This window comes from Buteo buteo, chromosome 1, assembly GCF_964188355.1.
Source record: "Buteo buteo chromosome 1, bButBut1.hap1.1, whole genome shotgun sequence".
NCBI lineage: Eukaryota > Metazoa > Chordata > Aves > Accipitriformes > Accipitridae > Buteo > Buteo buteo.
In genome coordinates, this window is record NC_134171.1 from 76,457,679 (window position 1) to 76,464,755 (window position 7,077).

The 7,077-nt window shown below is 53.7% G+C and overlaps 1 protein-coding gene across 11 annotated transcripts in view; it reads right to left on the minus strand.

The window, feature by feature from the left end:
• Positions 1-6,868, minus strand: part of JADE1 (jade family PHD finger 1) — a 46,278-nt gene extending 39,410 nt beyond the window's left edge. For 2 of the 11 annotated variants that reach the window (XM_075036593.1, XM_075036536.1), the window contains exon 1: positions 6,831-6,868. The gene's annotated coding sequence lies outside the window, so the exon portion shown is untranslated. The other 9 variants (XM_075036567.1, XM_075036517.1, XM_075036584.1 and 6 more) reach the window with 9 other exon arrangements.
• Between the last annotated feature and the right edge of the window lie 209 nt (positions 6,869-7,077).

Here is a 7,077-nt window from a genome sequence, read left to right on the forward strand (position 1 = left end):
ATGGGTAAGAAGTAGAGGCAGGTTCATCAAGACTGATTGTACCACAGCTAGTTTAATGGTACAAATTGGCTATGATCGCTATGCCTGTAAGCCAAAGAGAATTCACATGTAAGCATAAAAAGGGTGAAATATTTAAGCTAAGATTTAAGATTCATACCAATAATAAGTAAAAACTATGCGCTCAGCCTGCAACACTTGCAGGACAGGAAAAGACCACCCAGGTTACCGAGTTCAATTCCCAACAACTGCACGCAACCACGTAATTGCTGTTTAGTCCAGAAGTTTCCACAAAATATTCACTGCACCCACACATGCCACAGAACAACTTCCCAAACCCCTTTGCAAAATGAATGCTTCTCTGAAGCAAGGAAGCAGCCAACGAAGCAGTGCCTTTGAAGCCTGTATCTTCTATCACAAACATTTCTACTGCTGTTTTTCCCAAATTCTTACACAAGCCCCAAAAGGGCATTTGCCCATATCCCGTTCACCTGCACAGTAAGCCCAACACTTGAAAAGCTGCAACAGAGTCCAGCAGCTCTCATGTAAGAAAGGCTGCTGTATCACCAAGCCAAACATTCCCTGAGTTTTCAGTGACACATCTGAATTCCTAATAACCCAGTGACCTTTGTACATTGTTTCACTTTCCTTTCCATGAAAGATGATTGTTACTTCATGTTAAAATCACCCTTTCAGAAATCAGACAGACCAACACACAGCACACTGATAGTTACTTCTCCCGAGAACTCCATTATAACATTTACCCATTTATTGGGAGGGGTTAAAGTGGACTCAGGCAAACGCCAGCCTTCAAGCAAACACAGCTTTCTAGAAACCGCCATAACTCTGCTGGCAATGTTACCCAATTTCCAAGGGTTGACGAAGTATCTAAGAACACTTCCTGCAATCACACCACCGCAATGGCAAAGATGGGGCAGAGGCCATGACTTTTTAGCCACCAAGCACCCTCAGATGAGCTACCCATACCAGGGCAGTACTGGTGAGGCTGGCACAGGTTGCAACGCGCTCTGCTGTGCTGCTCCAGAGGCTGAAGGCACTGTGCTTTACAGAGACACGTCACCAGTGGCTTTTCCATCCTTTTTCATCACACTAGCTCTGAAAGCTAAGCTCTGGGTTTTACTTGTTGATTAGGTACAAACTTCAAACGTACAAACGCACCTCCGAACTTACATGGTACAATTGCTCAGATGGTTTTTAAAGGCAAGATTACAATGCCTGAAACACTTCTTCTGGTTACTGTATTTTGAAAAGAGCACTAAGCATTTTTCGAAATACTTGTAAATGCTATGCAAATGAAATGGCTAGATGATAATCCAATATAATCAATGTCAGGCCACAAAATAACATTAGGATTTACATATCCTTGTAGAGGTGAGCAACAAACATCAAAGTCTACACAAATAGCTAGATACAGTTAGGCATACAGACATTTCTGTCTACTTCCCAGTATTCGCTGGCACTTGCAGTGCAATAGGTTAGAATAAGCAACATGACGCAGTACAGCAAACTCACTATTTTTACCAGTATGCATTATCGTGTTCCTGCATTCTTAGCTCTGCAAGAGATTAATTTAAAACAACCAACAAAACCCAAAAAACACACTGGACAGCAACGCTAAAATCTTTCCTTTTACTTTTTTCCTCCCACACTGAAGTCCCAGGAGTTGCACAAATACGAGTGAAAAAAAAAAAATCCAAATCCTTTCTTCTAGCTTCCTCAGAGCAGAAATCCAGACATTACCCCGGCGTGGCAGTGTGCACACACGTACATCCACGTGCAACACACCACAGAACTTTCTATGCAACTGCTGAGCAGTTAAGAACACAGTATACTTTTTCACTCAGTTTGACCCCAAGTAGAGAGATGATCAAAGAGAAAGATGTAAAGTGTGTCAGTCTTTGTTATGCAAATAGCTAAACAGAACCAAATTTTTTAAAATTATACGTGAAAAAACCTACATCCTCAGGTCAAAGGTTTTACATAGCACAACTCTTACTAAAGTGTTTTTAAGGGCTGTATAAACCTCTGGGTAAAAAGAGTGCATAATTCAAACTCTGACAGACAATTAACTGTAACCGTGTTAACGGATGTCACTATAATAAACTGCACTGAACAGCTGCAGAGACAGAATGGGAAGAAAGCAGAATTATGACAGATGTACACCCTGAAGACAAACCGAAAAACTGGCTTCTCCTGAAAGCAGCCCAGTAACTGCAATGAAACCAGGACCTAATTATCTCTAGTACACGAGAAATCGCTTCAAAACACTTATTGTACAAATGGAAGTGAAGTGTGACATACTCTTAACGGAATGGATAGTAGATGAAGACATTTGGCTTCTACTACTGTACTCTTTTTAAATACCTTGTTATGACACCAACCCGGTCTTCACCAACTGACACCTGACATAGCAAGAAAAAAAAAATGGTTTCTTCCTTCTGTGCCCAGACAAAAACAAAAACAAAACAAAAAAAAAGAAACATCAGAATGAAGTTATACTATTAAAATCCATCCATCTAAAACTTTATAATTCTTCTTTATCACCTATGGAAGCTTCAACAGCTACATTTTATAGTCATGAAGATAAAAGAAGAATTCTTAAATTATATACTACAGTATTATATAGCACAGTCCACACTACAAAAAAGTCACAGACCTTAAATTTGCAGAAAAAAATCCTCCAAGTCTCACAAAACAAAAAAGTATGTTCCAAGGCCAAGACTGTTCTCCACAAGGAGTATTTCTACTGCCTTCAGCGCACTTATTCCAAATGTCACAAGGAAAGGCAGAAGCACAATTTGGATGTATCAGCCCAACACTTCTCAGCAATCCACATGTTCATTTATGCACCTGTGCAAGTCAGCTCATAACGTTACCTTATAATCTGGGCAGTGGCAGCAAATTATTCCCAAACTGTGCTGGTGAAACTGACTGCCCAAAATGTTGAGCAATGACAAATTGGGCTCCATGAATTAATTCAACCCACCCTGCACCCACTGTAATTCATCTCTTCCATCTAGAAAAAGCTGTCAGCTTGGTCAGCTCCAGCTGAAAACAGGAGCGCGAAGCAGTAGTACTAACCACATGGAGAAAACATTTGAGGAAAGACTGGAAGTTTTTTTTACTCTATTCTGTGAATTGGGAATGAAACCAGAGAAGCTGGAAGGGAAATCTGCAGCTGTGAGGAGAAAGGGGAGTTTATTATTATTATTTTATTTTAAACATATGTATTAAACATAGCTCAAAAGCAGGGAGCGAGTGGTATCTGAAGCCAGAGAGAAAATCCTGCCACTAAAACGTACAACCCTTGCTGTTTCAACAATATCCCACTGAGTGTGAGAAACCTCTAGAAATAGAATCATAACAAGCATATTTTGGCAAAACTTTTTTGAAGGTTTTAGGTTTGTAAGAGTGGGCAGCTTTTGACTTACTTAAAAGACAGCGCCTGCTCAAAAAAAGAAATTATTCCCAATCACAGCTAAATCTTTCTCTAAAAAGAAAAAACGGGGCTAGCATAAAAGCATCTTCCCGCTTTAACGTTAAAAAGTCAACTAAGATGTGTCGCTAAATGCTATCGTAATTTCTAATACTACCTAACAGCTATCCAAGGAGAGGCAATCTATTTTTAACGCTTGCGTGCAGCCGCACAAACCAGTCGTTTACATGTCACACATGGCCAGTTCTTACTGGACCGACTGACAGGTCTCAAGAGCCCACGGACTTCACCTGCGGGTGAAATCTAATAAACTTTCTTGGAATAAAGCTGTCAGCTGAAGGAAAATAAGGAGACCGAGGGAGAAGTTAGTCAGAGGCACGCACTCCGCCCGGGAAGCGGGGCTTTTTGAAATCGTCTCACAGGTGAGCGGCGCTTCTCCCGATCCTAACGAGCGGTCGCCACCCGCCGAGCCAACGGCCGCCAGCTCAGGGCCGCCTTTCCAAGAGGGCGGGAGCCGGGGCTTGAAGAGTAAATTCAAAAGCGGCGCCTCACGCTCGCCGGCTCCGGGGCGGCTCTCCCTCCTCCTCCTCCTCCTCCCGCAGCGATCCCGCCTCAGCTCCCGGCCGGGCGGCGGCTGCCCACACGCGCGCGGCGCCTCAGGCGCCCGCCGGCCGTTAACGCCCGCGCCGAGGGCTCCCGGCGCCGCCGAGACCCGGACAGCGGCGGGGAAAGGAGACGGAGCCGCCTCCCTGCCCGGCTGCCGCCGGGCTACACCTCCCCCGCGGGGGTGGCACCTTCCTGGGCAGCGGCACGGCCGCCGCTTTCCGTTTGAAACGGCCCGGCTCGCCCCCACCTCCTCCTCCTCCTCCTCCCGGCTCCCTCTCCCGCTCCTCCCCGCCGCCGGCCGCACCAATCCGCTCGGACCCGGCTGCAAATCAAACTTGGTGCCCCCGGCTCCGCTCCCGAAGCCCCGAACCCCTGTCGCTGCCGAAAACGGCCAAAGCACCTTCCCCACCCGCCCCCAGCTCCACGCTGAGACCGGGGGTGGAGGGGGAGGGCGGGGGACGACACGGGACGGGACGGCGGTTTGGCGGATTGAGCGGCAGCAGCAACACGGAGGAGACTTGAGCTCATTTTCTGTGTCTGTCTCTCCTCCCACTCCCAGACAGTTCTGGAAACTGTGTATCACCTCTTGTCACAGGAAACCAACCAGCAGGCGGTGCAAACAAACAAACACCCTTTGCCTCCACCCTCCCCAAAATAATGAACGCCCCACCGCCTATCGGCAATGAACTGGCGGGCGCGAACGGGAAGGGAAAAGCAAAAAAAAAAAAAAAATAGTAATAATAAAAACCATCCTCCGAGCAGGCGACTACCCGAGCCCAGTGACGGGCAGGGTAGCAGCAGCAGCATCAGGGCGGCTTTGTCTAATTTCAGCAAGTGGAATAATCGCTAGAGCCGCACTCGCCTTCTGCGGGAGGCCGAGGACGGACCGTTACACAGACAGAACGCGGTTCTCCGGCACGCCGCAGCCCAGACCCGTCTCGTTTGCCAGGCCCCGGGGGAAGAGCGAAATCGCGGAGCTACCCTGACTGCCGCCCGAGCAACTTCAGGCGTTCGCCGCCGCTCCCCCGCGCTTGTTGTTCTGCTACGTTACGTTCGCGTTTCGACACCGCCGGTGACGTTCCGTTCCCTCGTCAACAAACTCCGGCACGGCCACGCCGATTCACCCCGGCGCGCCGCAGCCGCCCCGGGAGGCCGGCGGAGCAACGTCCTGCCCCGAGGCACCCGCCGAGCCGCGGGAGGGGGTCCCGCCGCGCCTTACCCAAGTTTACACCGCCTCCCCCCCCCCCTCCTCCCCCGGCCCCGCCGTGTCCTCCGCTCCTGCCGGCGCCCCGCTCTCGCACTTCAACTCCCCGACCCGGGCCGGGGGTAAGGGCGCTGCGGGGCCGCCGTGCACCTGCCGGCCGCTGCCCCGCCGGCCCTGCCCGGCCCGGCCCGGCGGCAGGGACGCCGCCTCCCTCGCCGGCGGGCCCGGGCAGCTCCGCACGCCTCCCCCCCGCGCACACGCTCTCCAACACGTGCACTTCAGGGCTCCCGCAAGTTGCTCTCCAGCAGGAGACACCGTGCGCTCGCCTCGGGGGGCGGGGGAGAGAGGGGACACGGCACCGGAGCACCTATGACAGCCCGCCCCGCCGCCGTCCCCCGCCAGCGGTGCCCCCGAGCACCCCCTCCTGCGCCCGCCGAGCACACGACTAACCGGCTGCGGCTCTCCCGCTCCGAAAGGCAACTTCTGCTTAATTTCACCGATGAGCAGTTTTTATGCTTTCCAAGCATTTTTTTTTTCTCCCCCCTACAAGCGAAAGCCAAGTGCGAGCGGGGGGGATCGGTGTAACTACAAAGCTGCTCCTGCACACCAACACCTCCTCCCCCACGCACACGCTCCCCGCCCTCGACGAGAGGCGACGGCTCCCGTGGACATGTGGGTGACACGGTGACAGACACTGGCCATGGCTCCCCCCGCCCCCTTCCTACACATCAATATCCGAGCAGGACCTGCGCTCTGCCGTTGCCATCTGTCTACCAAGTTGCTCCGACGCTTCCGACTTTCCGCGGAGGCTGATGCCCGCCGCTGCCCCCCCCCCGGGCGCCCCCCGCGGCGCAGCCCGCAGCGCAGCCCGAGGCGCGGGGCCGGGAGCGCGGCTCGGGCTCAGCCGGGAGCTCACTTGGCCGCTGCACCTTGAAAGCCGCGCGGTCCCGACTTGCCGCGCCGGAGCCCGCAGCGGAACAAAAAGCCGCCCGCCGCTGCCGGCACCGGCCCGCCGCGCCGAGCGGCGGCACAGCCTCCCCTCCCTCCTCCCACCGCCCCGTCCCTCCCGCCCGCCCCAGCCCGGCACAAGTTGCTTGTGGGATAGCGGAGCCGCAACTCGGCCGCCTCCCCTCGCCCCGTACCGAGCCGCACGGCTCTTGGCGCCATGTTAATGACGTACTATCTTATTTCCACTAGGCAGCGACCTTCGGCACGAAACTGCTCTCTCGCCGCCTCCGGAGCGACAAAAAAAACCCATCAAATATGGCTGTGCTGGCGGCTCCCCCGGCTGGCGCTGCGGCGGCGGCGGCGGGGCGGCGGCGGGCACGGTTACCTGCTGGCGGCGGCGGCGGCGAGGGCGAGGCGGCGGCGGCGGCGAGGGCGGGCGGCGCGGCCGGGCTCCCCCTGCGCGGAGGGCTCGGGGCCGCCTCATGAGTTCGGCGCGGCGCCGGGGAGCGGGCGCGGAGAGCGGCTCCCTGCGCCACACACACACACACAGACACACACACACACAGAGGCACGCACCCGCGCTCACTCTCACACACACAGAGACTCCCTCTGACTGACGTTTGTACTTGTTATGGAGGAAGGACTCCGTGAATCAAACTCGTTTCTGGGTCACTGCTGCCACAGGGGGGAGCTACTTTAATCCCCTGCCAAAACTGGAAGGCGAGGGAAGGGGGGGAAATAATAATAATAACGTAGCGCCGGGGTGGGGAGGCGGCGGCGGCGGCCCCGGGGGAGCCGCCGTTAACTCTTCGCGGGCCTGGCCGGAGCCCCGCAGCCAGCGCGGGGGGCTCCCGCCTGCCGGGTC